The sequence below is a fragment of the Dendrobates tinctorius genome, unplaced genomic scaffold, assembly GCF_039654945.1.
Source record: "Dendrobates tinctorius isolate UK_male_01 unplaced genomic scaffold, ASM3965494v1 ptg000233l, whole genome shotgun sequence".
In the NCBI taxonomy this organism is placed as follows: domain Eukaryota; kingdom Metazoa; phylum Chordata; class Amphibia; order Anura; family Dendrobatidae; genus Dendrobates; species Dendrobates tinctorius.
In genome coordinates this window covers 4,416,490-4,432,236 of record NW_027361900.1, presented here as the reverse complement: position 1 = coordinate 4,432,236, position 15,747 = coordinate 4,416,490, and positions in this window count along the sequence as shown.

Sequence of the window (15,747 nt, the reverse complement as noted above, 5' to 3'; positions counted from 1 at the left end):
TGGGAAATGGGGTTCGTATTTGTATGTTTGTGGGTTTGTGGTGTTGATGTCACCCTTGTATTGTCAGGTGACATCAAGCCCATGGCTTAGGCTAGTTTCACATTTGCGATTCTGGGCGCAGCGCCCCCTGCCGCGCCTCCTCCGGTAGCTCAGCCTACCGGCGCAAGACGCTGCATGCGTCCTGCGTCCCCTATCTTTATCACTGGGGACACAGGTCATGAGCAGTCTGCGTTTCGCAGCGCATGCGTCCTTTTGATGGTGCGCCGAGCGCAACCAAAATGCAACAGGTTGCGTTCGGCGCTGGTCGGCGCACCGTCAGAAGGACGCATGCGCCGCCAAACAGACTGCGCATGACCTGCGTCCCCAGTGATAAAGATAGGGGACGCAGGAAGCATGCAGCGTCGTGCGCCGGTAGGTGGAGCTACCGGAGGAGGCGCGGCAGGGGGCGGGGCTTAGCGGCGGCCGTGCGCAGGCCGTCTCTGCGCCCAGAATCGCAAATGTGAAACTAGCCTTAGTAATGGAAAAGTGTTTATCCATTACGAACCCCATAGTTACATGGTAAATAAAGACACAGCCAGAATAAGGTCTTTTATTAGAAATAAAACAAAACAGTTTTCCTTTTTCAAAAATAGCAAACACAGTTATACTCATCTAACACCTAAGTGCAAAGCACCAAAATTGGCGCATCTAATAGATGTGCCTTTTCTGGGCAGCTGCAGGCTGCTATTTTTAGGCTGGGGGTCAATATCCATGGCCCCTTACAAGCCTAAGAATACCAGCCCCCCAGTTGTCAGCTTCAGCAAGGCTGGTTGTCAAAAATGGGGGGGGACTCCATGCCGTTCTTTTAAAATAATTTATTTAAATAATTAAAAAAACAGTGTGACGACCCCTCTATTCTTGATAACCAGCCTTGCTGAAGCTGACAGATGAGGGTTGCAGCCCCCAGTTGTGAGTTTTGCCAGACAGGTTATAGAAAATACAGTGGATCCAACACCGGTATTTTCATTCATTTATTTAGTTTTAGTGCAGGCGGTGGGTGAGGAATACTCCCATCATCCACTCCTGCTGTCACTGTACTTAGCAGCAGCAGGTGTAGGTTGATGGGAGTAATAATCCCAAAAGCCCCCACCTGCTGTCATCATTCTGACTTTAATAGAACTCTCCTCATTCTCCCCGTTATCAGAGCAGAGGAGAATAATGAGAGTGTCTTCAGCACCCGCCGGCGGGGAATAGCGCTTACTGTAGCACTTCTTCCCTGCCGGCCGCCCATGTGGTACTGATACTGCACACGGGCGGTATATGGTTGTCACATTTTGCCACAAATATTACACACATGGACGTCTCCGGTACCGGAAATATCAGGACGTGTGAACCCGGCCTTATACACAGTTCTCTTTAAATGCCTAATATTTCTTCTTGAAACTCATCTGACAGAAAATATTGGAGCTTACGATAGTATAGATTGTGAAGTCTCTGAGACCCACATGCCAATTACACCAGAGAGGTTTCACCACTAGTTACTCATTTATTACTGATGGAGACTGTGGAGTTTGATCATTTCAGTAGTTCCTAATCAGGCCCCATTATTAATATCTGACGTGTGTCACTTTATGTGGTGGTAAGTTTGGAATTTTTCACAAAGGATAATAGAAAATAAATGGATCTTACAAATTATTTTCCAGCTTCGCACTATACCCTACATACGGTTGTACACTACTGTCTGGGCACATGGCAGTGTTCAGAAGGGAAGGAGCGCCATTTAGCTATTTGAATGCAGATCTTGCTGGAATAGTTTGCAGACACAATGTATTGGGAGCACTGTTCATGGTCACCTGGCAGCTCAAAAGATGTCCACCATGAACCTGCTTGGCGCTATCTTCTCTGCTTTCCATATCCCAAGGATCGCCTTGCTCATCACCCTATAACACCCTCACATGGATTTGACATTACACAGGGACTTCTAGGCTTGGACCATGGTGTTATCTGCTATTCTGTGGTGTTCGATGGCAAGAAGAATAGTCAGGTAGCTGGGTCAGAACCAGAAGGACAGAATACAGAATCAGAAGACACAAGAGTAGTCAGTAAACGGGCCACGGTCACAGCAGGAAACAAATACACAAGCCGCAAGCTGAGCACAGAGGACTGAACCAGAGGAGAACAGCGCTGTATCTGGCAGATTCCGGCCATGTGCTTTGCGCTTAAGTAGGGTGTGGTACTTTCCAATTGGCTGAAGTAGGGAGCAGATTACTCCAGCTGGACAGCAGGAACAGATCCCAGATGAGATTGGACACACCATATGCAGAATCCCTAATATAACTAAATGACAGAAAAACAGAACAGTCGAAATCCCCATAAAGTGATTCCATTTTATAAATTAATTCACTGAGGGTTATAATCCTTAGGAGGAGTGAATATTTTGACTCCACAGCCTCTTTCTGGAAATTAACATGCAGTGGATGTTGGAGAGTGAAAATTACACATTTGTCATTTTATTACCCAGCACATAGTGCCCAGATTGTGCTCCAGGAGACACACACCGCAAATTAAGTGGGTTCTTCTCACTATAATATTGCTAAATACAGGATCCTAAATGTTGTTTGCGCACACTGCAAGTCTCCGAAGTGAGAGCGGATTTTACTGGATTGGTTTATGGAAACCTTGTTGCTTTTCAACAGCCTTTGAGCCACTAATAGTGCGGGAACCTCTGTTTTTCCATTGACAGATGATGGACCTGAGTGGGGACTTGTTTTTTGTGAGATGAGAATTGGTATTTTTTTCGCCTACATAACAAGGTTTTCTATTAGACTGTGAAGTGTCATTGTCTTGGTAAATAATTAAAGTTTTTTACATAGCTTGCCATTTTTATGGACAGTTTAAGTAGAAATGTTCAAAAATATAAAACTCAAGGATATTTTATTAAAAAAGAATTGTTTTTTTATCTTAGCAGATGACTGTACCAGGAGATCAGAGGGACAGCTGACATCTTCAGTTTTTAAATCTGATGTTCTTGAGATCCTACAAGATACAACTGAAGTGATTGCTATTACTCCAGATATACCATCATCCATTCACAGCAAAGATCTGTCATCTGATCCTATGAAACAGGTCCCACCTTCTGATTCACTACTGACTACTAAGGAAAATCAAAGTCACAAAAGAAGCAATAAAAAAAAACTGCTCCTAAAGCAAGAATTCATATTCATGTTCAGAATGTGGGAAATGTTTTGCACAGAAATCAAATTTTGTTGCCCATCAGAGAACCCACACAGGGGAGAAGCCTTTTTCCTGTTCAGAATGTGGGAAATGTTTTGCACATAAATCATATTTTGTTACCCACCAAAGAACTCACACAGGGGAGAAGCCTTTTTCATGTTCAGAATGTGGGAAATGTTTTGCACATAAATCATATTTTGTTACCCACCAAAGAACTCACACAGGGGAGAAGCCTTTTTCCTGTTCAGAATGTGGGAAATGTTTTAACAGTAAATCAGATTGTGTTAAGCACCAGAGAATCCACACAGGGGAGAAGCCTTTTTCATGTTTAGAATGTGGTAAATGTTTTGCACAGAAATCAAATGTTGTTACCCACCAGAGAACTCACACAGGGGAGAAGCCTTTTTCCTGTTAAGACTGTGGGAAATATTTTAACCAGAAGGATCTTCTTGACCGCTATCAGAGCAGTCACATAAAGAAGGAGCCATTTTCATTTTTCTTAATGTGGGAAATATTTTACTTGGAAATCAACTGTTAATAAACATCAGAGACATCACATAGGGGAGAAGCCTTTTTTATGTTCAAAATGTTGGAATAGTTTTAACCAAAATTGAATCTACTTAAATGGGTTGTCTCTTGAGATTCCTCATCTTTGCTGACAAAAGAATAAAACTAAACCTTATTAACTCCAAATGTAAAACTATACCCATAATTCACCCCCTGAAGGTTAGTTAGTAGGTGACTAATAGAAAAAACATGTACCCCACAGTTCAGTATATAGGGTGAGGTGACGTATTCACACTCCAAGCCTCTCATTTCATTGTCCTCACCAAAGGCAACTCATCAGGAGACTATTTAGTATTGACCTATGTTCAAGTGAGACTAGACAAAAACTAAAATCATTTATCATGTTATCAGAAAACTAGCCACATATTGTCAAATCCCAGACCTCAAACTATATACTTCATAAGTTTATAAGCCACTCCAGTGTCAGGAATAGAACAATACAAATGGTAGAAAGCTGCATCCTATAAATGTAACAAATTTATATTTTAAATAAACAGGTCATGCTAGCTGAAAATCATGGACATATAAATGGATCAGTCATACATATGCAAAATCACGGGGGTGTGGCAAAACCACATAAATGATCAAAACACCCAAATCTTAGAAAAACATATACTTTATTTTGGATAATTGGACAGAAAAAGGAAGGTCGTGGAGAGCATGTGCAAAAATAAGCAAAAAGTGCCACAGTGCAACAAGAGGACGCGCTGACCAATGAACCACCACCATCAATGTATCTCAACCATATTTGTTATATCATCACCACCCCCAAGTTATATTTAAAAGGTTACATCAGAGATAAAGAATAAAAAGTCTGAAAAAATAGCAATACCTCTTAGGAAATGGGCCAAAGGTATTAGGGCCATCAAATGAGTCGTGCAACCACCTGAAATTAGGATAGCAGCTATTGTATCACATGAATATGAATCTAATATCCTTCCCGGTCTCATCTCTCCTTTTGCCCATTTAGAAAGTGGTGTCTCCCATTATGGCGGACCCAGTCAGCGCGTCACCCTGACGCACGTTTTGGAGACTGAATCCTTCGTCAGGGGGCGTGACAGTGAATAAGAGACACTGGTTTAAATTGCCATCTACCGGATGTGATGACACCGCAGCTGGAAATGACACATCTGTAGTCCTAGCAACCTGGAATGCCTGGTGGCATTAGAATCATGTGGTAGGCAGAACCAGGTGGGTCACTCGGCAACCGCCCCCATATAGAGATGCTGCAGACCATCAGGCGTGTCGGGGCAGGGCGCACATGCGTACAGGGCCGCGGCATCATCAGATCCTCCCACATTATTGCATCACCACCAATATTGAAAATATGTGAAGATACAAATCTCAAGTAAGGGACCTGCTAAAGATAATGTATTCATTTACCATAAAAAGTCAAAAAGCTATGTCATAATATTTCCTAGATCCACTTATTGTAAGAATCTATAAATCAGCCTATCGCATTATCTACCATATATCATCTATTAGTTATATAACTTTATAAGTACACATATGACATGTTATCCAAGATAGTATTCTATAGCAATAGATGGCAAAAGCATCCATATATAAAAGTGGCATCAAATGCATAATATAGAGACAGTATATAATATGGCAAATTCCGATCCCAATGTTGAAACTGAAGGTGGGAGGACTCCATGTGTTCATGAAGCGCCTTCAATCCAGACAGAATGTATATGTGCACAATCTAAAAAATAATAAGAAAAATAAAAATAATTAAAAACAAGCACAGCACACTATTACCCATAAATGCACTGCTCCAAAGCAGGAAAATAGATAACAAGAATATATAGTATGAATTTGAATTTACCAAATGGCTGCAATGAAGCAAAGAGTGAAAAATTTAAAGGGGTCTGAATACTTTCCATACCCACTGTATCAGTAAAAATAACTCATCTTTATTAGGTAAAGTATAAAAGAATTGCGCCATTTTCCGATATTCGTCTCATGTCCATTTTTCATGATCTTGGGTTGATCTTGGGTTGGGTGAAGGCATGCAAATAGTTTAAATAATCAAGTATTGCTATAATAATCTCATCTCCATTCTTACCCTTTATGTAAATACTGAATGAGGGACACTTGTTAAGTCTAAAAATAGGTTACATTCCTCTGTATAAAGAGACTGAGAGAGAAACAGCCAGAGAGATTCTGCCAAGACATCTATTCATCCAAAGGACAAGAGACAGGACAGCAGCCACAACATCGTCACAAGGGACACGGATCTATCATTCTATAGGAAACAACCTAGGGGTTTTCAGCCTCATTTAGAAGAATACAGATCTACTCCATTGACCATCACTGAACCATGGATACGTTTGAAGCCAGGTTGTGATCCTCAGATCAACTGGCCTTGTACCTTGTATAGAATCAATGGACTGTCATCTTCTTACACTTGTTGTTACCTCATCTCTGTGTGCGTGCCACAGGTGGAGTAGTTGTCCCTGGAATATGAAGCCAGGTTGTGATCCTCGGAACAACTGGCCATGTGTGGACTGTCATCTTCCTACACTTGTTACCTCCTCTCTGTGTCTGTGCCACAGCTGGGGTAGTGACCCTGGAAGATCTGAAGTCACAGTAGCTATTATCCCAGCAGGTCAGTGGAAGGGTGAGACTCTGTAATGTGCCCCATCTTGGGTATTTTGCTGGGACTGTTCTATGTGATATCTGCCTGTTTTGTGGTACACTAAAGCATTGCCACACTGTTTTACCCTCACCCTGTGTTGTCTGAGTAGCGTTTTGCCCATAAAAAGGAGAGTGGGAGTTTGGTGGGACAATCCCTGATCCATGTGGTTTTGGCTAGAGGGTAGCGCTCATAGCATTCCGGCAGTGACAAGCATAGAGGCCTGCTGGAGACCTATGGTTGTCATGCCAACCCATCGGTGACCCATGATCATGTGACGGGGTCACCGATGGGTGGGATTTCCAGCATGCTTGCTGGAAGTGCGCATTATGTGCCGCTGTCAGAGGCTGTTAGGGGCAAATCGCAGCTGTTCAAAACAGCTGACGTGCCGGAAAAGATGTGAGCTCACCGCCATAGCCCACATCAAAGGGGGAAGTACATTTATGCCCAATGTCAGAAAGGGGTTAAAGGGGATTGTTTTTACAGAGACAGAAGTGGTAATCAATCATGCATACTTACAAATAATTACAAAAATACACAGCTTCTAATGTTATAGTATATAGTTACGACAAGAAAATATAATTGTTAAAAAATGCTTATTCTTGTATATTATTCAGGACTTATTACCAGATGCGATATGACAATTTCTTATAAAAAAATGTAGTGGTTTATTTGGATTCTTCCATTAAAGAAAAGATTATTACAGAAAAACTGTAAAAAATAGGTGCATGATTATAAAGAGATTGTCCATTTGTTCATAGCAAAGCTTGTACCCTTCTTTTCCTGGAACTCTGCATGGTAAATGGCGTCTGTCTCTGTTAAGCGAAGTCACATGGTGATTCAGTTACATACCAGCTGTCCGTAGTGTCGTGCAAGGATCATTCCTCAAGTCTGTGTCTCATGGTGGTGAAGGAGCGAGCGACCCCTAGAGTAAGCCCCCACCTTAAATATACGTCTTCTAAAGCACGTGGTCTCTATAAATGGAGTTGACATCTACCATGAGCTAAACTTGCAAAAAAACACATGCAGTGTCAGCTGAAGGCACTCTTCAGTAAAGAATTGAGTGTAAGAAATTAACAACCGATTAATATTTAACAATTCCCCCTTTTGAGGGTCAAAGACATTAATTGGAACCCTCAAAATATAAGATCTTTCTTATTTTCTTCTTCTTTGACAAAATAATTTAATATCAATAATAATAATATCAGATTATTGTTATATGTACTCAATGATGTGAATTAATGTTATGGTAAGCCGTGAACAATATTCATATAAAATATGTATAATCATATTTCCCTAAATCTAAATTGAAGCATCTCAGGTCCAGTCATCATCATCTGATGTTATTCTGACTCATGGATATTTAGAACGTATGGTACCTGGATAGACCTCTCTTTCTGGGCCCCTTCCGTATCGACCTGTACTCACGTTCATACCGATTAATCAGACAGCTTAACTCAGCCACGATCTCATGTAAGAAGACTCCAGGAAAAGAGGGATGCTTTAACTGAAATTCTTGTATTATGATGAAAGCAGCAGGTAAAGAGGAATATTCTTCAGAGGACATGTAACAGGATGCATACAGATGGAGGGACGATCACAAAATGGAGAATAAAGGAGGGAACAAACATACATCACAGGACTACAGGGAGAGAGTTGGAACAAAATACAGGGAAAGGCAAACTTCTGCCTAGCAACAGAGATGCAACACAAACAATGCAAATATTAAATGATTTCCCAAGTCATGGGACATGACACTCCCCGTCTGAAATCCTTGGATTTCACGATGTCCGTAATTCTTCGAAGTCGTTCAAACCTGAAAAACAAGAGAAAAGAAAAAAAAACATGTATGCAATAATACACATCAAACATTTTTAAAGTCCAACTCGTTGTTGTTGACCCGTAGATCACACCGGAAGATAAGTCCAAGACTATAAACCCATCTTCGGATTGGGGAAGCCGGAAACATGCCAACTCTTCCACCAACCCAGCAATCCAATGTAAAATGTCAATGTTCAATTAAAAACTGGGGAATGAGGAGGAATGCTCCCCGCCGTGAGCAACGTCCAGGAGCAATGTTCAGTTCATGTGACGTCCTCCTTTGGCAGTAGCAGCACGAGATCGGTGACCGGACGGAGGAAGGTTCGGGTAGAGCCCCCTTTTGTCACCTTAACTTCTGTCTTACGAGTCTTTCCGTCCTCACTGGGCATGACCTTGGTGATAAGACCCATTGGCCAGTCGTTACGATGAGCCTCTTTGTCTTTTAAGAGAACAAGGTCTCCTTCTTGGAGATTGGGACTGGGTGTCTGCCATTTGTGATGATTTTGAAGCAGGTGCAAGTATTCGGTCTTCCAATGGTGCCAAAACACGTTGGCTATGTGTTGTACGTGCTTCCACTGACGTTTGTAAATGTCCTTGTTATCGAAATTCCCGAGAGGAACTGTAGCAGCTCCAATCTTCTGTGTAAGAAGTGTAGCTGGGGTAAGAATCATTGGAGCATCAGGGTCAGATGATACTGGGACCAAAGGTCTAGCATTTATTATGGCTGACACTTCTGCGAGGAAAGTGACCAGAACTTCATGAGTAAGAGGAAGTTTATGGTCCAGCAACATGGAGTCAAGGATCCTTCGTGCAACTCAATCATGCGTTCCCAGGATCCACCCATGTGTGAAGAGTGTGGAGGGTTGAATACCCAAGTGCATCCATTGTCGGACAAGAAATTGTCAAACTGAAATTCCTTGCAGGCTCCTACAAAGTTGGTGCCGCAGTCGGACCGGAGTTGCTTGGCAGGTCCCCGGATGGAAAAGAATCTTCTTAGGGCGTTGATGAAGCTAGAGGTATCCATGGATTCAATTACCTCGATGTGAACTGCACGGATACTGAGACAGGTGAACAGGACAGCCCACCGCTTACTCTTTGCGGCTCCTCCACGGGTTCTTCTGGCAACAACCGACCATGGGCTGAAGACGTCTACACCAACGTATGAGAATGTTTGGTCTGTGCTCAGTCGATCTGCTGGAAGGTTCACCCTTTGTTGTTGGTGTCTTCCTCGTAACCTTCGACACTTGACACATCTATGGAGAACTGAGGAGACGCACCTCTTCATCCCCATGATCCACAAGCCAGCAGACCTGATGGCACCTTCAGTAAGATGTCTGCCTTGGTGCTGCACTCGTTCGTGATAGTGCCGAATCAACAGAGTAGTGACGTGATGCCAACCTGGAATGATGATAGGGTTCTGCTCCTTATCGTATTGGTCAGATTTATTTAAACGTCCACCCACTCTTAGTAACTGGCAATGATCGACTACTGGGTTCAAGTCAAGCAGAGTGCTGTTTCTAGACATACCGACTCCCTTTGTAATACTGTCAATCTCGTGTGAATATTCTTGTTGCACACACCTGATGATGACTTGTTCAGCATGGTCTATGTGGTCGGCAGTAAGACGACTCTTACACACATGCCAACCATGGCACCCTGAGGGCTTGTCCTTTGTAAAACAGCGAGCAATGTGGATGAGACGAGCTATAGTTCGTACAGCGGAGGACCAGCTAGAGAAGCGTTCGAAGTGGTGAGACTTCAACCCTTGCCTAGGTGTCGTTGAAGTATAGTGAACAGAGATAGTTTGTCTGATTTCCTTATCAGATTCTGGTTCCAACAGCTCATAAGCATTGTTGGTGTTGCTCGCACAGAAATCTTTGTACAGGAGACTGGGAGGCGTAAACCACATGTTGTCACCAAACTTAGAAGCAGATGTAAGTCTTGTACCTCGGTCAGCTGGGTTTAGATCGGTGGAGATGTGATGCCACTGCTCGGGGGTAGAAAAACTTCTGATGCGCTCTACTCTGTTGCTCACATATACTGTACATAGAACTGCTTTGTTTGGTTGTGTATGTACCCGAGTACCACTCTGCTGTCTGTGTAGAAGGTAAAGGAATCAATTGCAATGTCCATTTCGTCTCTTACAACTTCAGCAATTTCTACTGCCAGTACTGCAGCGCAAAGTTCGAGTCTGGGTACAGAGTGTGCAGGCTTCTGAGTTAATTTGGCCTTACCCAGGATGAAACCACAATGCACCTTATCAGCTTCTAAGGTCTTCAGATAAGCTACTGCGGCTATGGCTTCTGTAGATGCATCACAGAAAATATGGACTTCTCTTCTGGTTGCAGCCAAAGATGATCTTAGAGAATAACAACGTGGGACTTGGAGTTGCTCTAAGAACTTCAAGGACTTCTTCCATGTCTCCCACCTTTGCTGTTTCTGAGTCGGAAGCGGGGTGTCCCAATCAGTGTTCTCGGCAGTGAGCTGTCTTAACAGTATCTTGCCCTGAATAGCGATGTATGCTACAAACCCGAGAGGATCGTAGATGCTGTTTATGACAGATAGGACTCCTCGTTTGGTAAAGGGTTTGTCACAGGGCGACACTTGGAAGGTGAAGGTGTCCTGTTTGATATCCCACAGTAGACCAAGGCTGCGCTGTGTGGGAGGAACATCAGAACCTAGGTTGAGGTCCTTTATGTTCGTGGCATGGTCCTCAGATGGAAACGCGCTCATTACTTCTTGACTGTTAGAGATGATCTTGTGGAGTCTGAGGTTTGATGTGGATAGCATTTCCTGTGTCCTGGAGAGTAGGTCAATTGCCTCTTCACTTGTGGGCAAGGACTTGAGCCCGTCGTCTACGTAGAAGTTCTTCTCTACGAATTGACGAGCATCGGATCCGTACTCTCTCTCACCTTCCTGGGCTGTCCGTCTCAGTCCGTAGATCGCTACAGCAGGTGAAGGACTGTTGCCGAAGACATGGACCTTCATCTAGTAGTCTATGACTTGATTGTTGACATTGTTGTCTTTGTGCCATAGGAACCTAAGATAGTTTCTGCTGTCTTCCTTCATGATGAAGCAATGAAACATCTGCTGGATGTCGGCCATTATAGCAACAGGTTCTTGTCTGAAGCGGATCAATACTCCAAGGAGGCTGTTGTTCAGGTTGGGTCCAGTTAGTAGCAGGTTGTTGAGAGAGAGGCCTTCATACTGAGCACTGGAGTCAAACACCACTCTGATCTGGTTAGGCTTGCGAGGGTGATAGACACCAAAGGATGGAAGGTACCAACATTCTTCTCCTTCATTCAGTGGTGGCGCAGGTTCAGCATGATCTTTGTCAAAGATGTTCTGCATAAAGTCAATGAAATGCTTCTCCATCTCTGGTTTCCTCTTTAGGGTACGTTTTAAGGATGAGAACCTTGCAGTTGCTTGCTGCAGGTTGTTTGGCAACCTCGCTCTTGGGAAACGAAAGGGTAAAGGAGCTACCCAATTGTTGGAGTCATCTTGAACAAATTCTTTGTTCATAACCTTTATGAATTCTTTATCTTCCCTTGTGGGTGCTAACTTGTTGTCTTCACTTGTGGAATCGAACACTGTTGACCCGAGGTTTTCGTCCCAGGGCTGGAGCATGTTCATGTTGTTGAAGGATTCCTGTTGCCTCTTGGTGTTGCTCACTTTCTCTTTCACCCAGTAATGATGTGGGTATGGCTGAAAATGAGTGCTGCGACCATTTGGCAAGATGTGTTTTGTAAGAGGAGATGTTATTAGGTCTCTTCATCTTGTGTATGCAAACATCGCCTATAATTACCCAGCCTACATCAAAGCGTTGGGCAAATGGTGCGTCGTGTGGTCCGTTAATTTGCTGACGTACCTTGTGCAGCCGGAGAATGTCTCTGCCAAGCAGAATCAGGATATCTGCGCTGTTCTTGAGGGCTGGTATCTTGTTTGCTATCCCCTTGAGATGTGGGTGATGAAGAGCAGCCTCTGGCGTTGGGATCTCTTCTCGATTGGATGGAATCTGGTTGCACTCGACAAGTGTGGGTAAGGGTATCTCCACGGTGTTGTCGAGGGATGTCGCTATAAGACCACTGGCCCTTCTCCCAGAGACCTCTGTAACACCGCTGCAGGTACCTAAGGTGTAAGGGTAAGCATTTCCCTTTCAGTTAAACATATCAAAGAGTTCTGACCTTGCAAGTGATCGGTTGCTCTGATCATCCAAGAGGACGTACACCTTCACGGCTTTCTCTGGGTGACCGTTGGGATATACGTTCACCAGGCAAATCTTTGCACAGGACTTGTCCCAGAGACCTTCTCCGCAGACTTCTGTGCATGAAGAAGATATTGTGGTATGACTTGCAGTTTGAGCTGCGTCCTCCCCGCCATGGCTCGTGGTGGGGGAAGGAGTATGTGTAGAGTCAGGACGGTATGGGTGGAGTGCTTGTACGTGATCCTCACTGTCACTCTCCATACACTTAATTGTAGTTTTACAGTCTTTAGCAAGGTGTTCAGTAGAAGCACAACATCTGTAGCATACCCCGAACTTCTTTAGAAGTTCCTTGCTTTCTTGGAGCGGTTTCTTTCTGAAGCCGATGCACTTTTTTAAGGGATGTGGCTTCTTGTGGATGGGACACTCACAATTTGGGTTCTCTCTCTTTTCACCCTTGTTGCTCTTGCATGGGGCTGATGTTGGTAAGGGAAGAATATCCGTCTTCTTCACTGACACTGGACCCCTGCGGTTTCTGTCATTCGAGCGTGTGCTCATGTATTTAGAGGGAGGTGAAGCTGGGCCACTGGATTCTCCGTAGGAAAAGCTTGGGTCGTTCTTATGCTCTGCAATGTCTTTTATAAACTCACAGAAGTAGGAGAACGGAGGAGATGACACTTGATGGTCTTTCTTGTATTTTGACCCTTTTGCAGTCCACTTCTCTTGTACATTGTATGGTAGCTTGGAGATAATGGGGTTTACTCCACGAGCAGTGTCCAGGTAGCTAAGGCCAGGTAGGTGGGTGTCTGCCTTGGCCAGCTGGAGCTCTAACAGCAGGTCACTGAGCTCTAGGAACTTTGAACTGTCCTTGCTTGATATCTTTGGAAAATTCTGTAGTCGCTTGAATAGTGCATCCTCTATGGCTTCTGGACTGCCAGAGTTTCTCTCTAGTCTTTCCCATGCAGCCATGAGACCAGCCGTTGGATTACTGATATGTACAGACCTGAGTCTCTTGACACGCTCTGTGGATTGTGGTCCTAACCATCTGATCAGCAGGTCCAGCTCTTCCGCAGCAGTGATGCCGAGGTCACCAGTTACGGTTCTAAAGGCACTTTTCCAACCTCTGTAATTTTCAGGTTGGTCGTCGAAACCTTGTGAGACCGGTTTTAGTAAGTTCACGGCGAATCATGTACCTTGCGAAGTCGGACATGTCTGTTCTTTCTGACTTAGGATGCACAATTGTAGGCTGAGCGGTGTTGTACATAGGGGTGGAGACGTCTTGGCCTTGAAACATGGGGAAGTATGGAGTGGCATATGCATTTAGTCCAGCAACTGGTTTGGTGGGTATAGTTTCTGCTACATGTGGAGGTGGCACTGTGTGGTTGTCGAGGGTATAATGACCTTGAATGCAGGATTCTGTAAGTGGATCGGCATCCTGGTGCTCTAGAGAAGCGTCAACACCATCAAGAGTGTTAGTGATGATCTGCGGTTCGCCATCTTGGCTTAGCACGTAGTCTCTTGTGCGTTCAATAGGGTCTTCTGCCTCCATTTCACACAAACTGACGCTGTCTCTTTGACTCCCACTGATAGCCTGCTCGAGTACCTTTAATTCTGCCATGGCTGTTGCATGCTCACATTCCTTCTCTAGAGCTTCCATTTCCGCTTTCACGCGTGCCGCTTCTGCATCCATTTCTGCTCTATTTTGTGCAGCAGCTGCATCCATTTCTGCTCTCTTTTGTGCAAAGGCAGCTTGTACCTTAGTAGTTTCAGCCTTAGCACGTGCTCTTATAAGCTGCTCAGTAAGAGTAGAATATTTTGATGAACTTGACCTAGATGAACGTTTTGAGTGCTTACACGATTTGGATGAGCGAGTTGATGCATCTGGTGTCCGTGCGATTCTAGCCTCTATCTTGGCTTTAATGTCACGTACAGTGCAGTCTCTTTCAGAATTAAGCTGCTGGAAACCTTGCAATTCGTTTAAAGTCTCTGGGAGATTCAGTTTCTTCAGGAGAATAATGTATTGGTCACTCTTCTCCATATACATTTGGTATGCTGTGCATAATTGTTCTAGAACTCCCTCTGGTGGTAACTCATGAGAAGCAGGCCTTGATGCAGTATCTATATGACTCAGCACTTTCTTCCATACTGAATACACATCACTATATAATTCACATTTTGCAGTCTCTAAATTCTCCATGACTTTCCATGTGGGTTTGACTGTACGTTTTCCCCGTTCACTAGATGGTGGATGGGGGGTCTGGGTCTCTTTCCTGTGCTTGTAAGTCTGGTAGGGACATTGTATTCCTTGCTTCAGACATGATTAGATTGCAGGCAGGAAGAGTTGATGATGGGGGTTCTACTTCCCACTGTTCAGCAACAGGAAATACACAGAGACTCTGCACAGAGTTGATACTTTGTATCTAATGCTGGAGCAGCTGCAGGGTCCTGTATAATGATGGGAGTTATATTCCTCTCTGTTCAGCTGCAGTGTGTAGCTTCTATGCACGCTGGGGTCTGGCTGGAACTGGGTTACAGTCTATCTGGGAAATGTCTTTTTCCACTGAGATTTAGCACAGACCTTGAGTTACTGTCTCTGAAGGCAGGTTATTCCTTTTTACTATTCTGACTCATGGATATGTAGAACGTATGGTGCCTGGATAGACCTCTCTTTCTGGGCCCCTTCTGTATCGACCTGTACTCACGTTCATACCGATTAATCAGACAGCTTAACTCAGCCACGATCTCATGTAAGAAGACTCCAGGAAAAGAGGGATGCTTTAACTGAAATTCTTGTATTATGATGAAAGCAACAGGTAAAAAGGAATATTCTTCAGAGGACATGTAACAGGATGCATACAGATGGAGGGACAATCACAAAATGGAGAATAAAGGAGGGAACAAACATACAGTACATCACAGGACTACAGGGAGAGAGTTGGAACAAAATACAGGGAAAGGCAAACTTCTGCCTAGCAACAGAGATGCAACACAAACAATGCAAATATTAAATGATTTCCCAAGTCGTGGGACATGACAGATGTCATCTGGTCTTCATTTTGATGTCTTCTGTCTTTTCCTTGGTTCTTTTTTAGAACAGTCTTTATATGATAATTCCTTTGAGATAGCTTATAGATGTTGTAGAAATCATGTCGTGTGTCATGTGTCAAATCAAAGTCCATAAATTCAAATGTTGATAAGAAAACAAAGTCCATAGATGAAATGTAGCTTTAATATCTGTGCAGTGTCACTTTTAAAAACCTGGACTTACATTGGCTCACCTTGGATATTCTGGAATCCTCCATCGGCA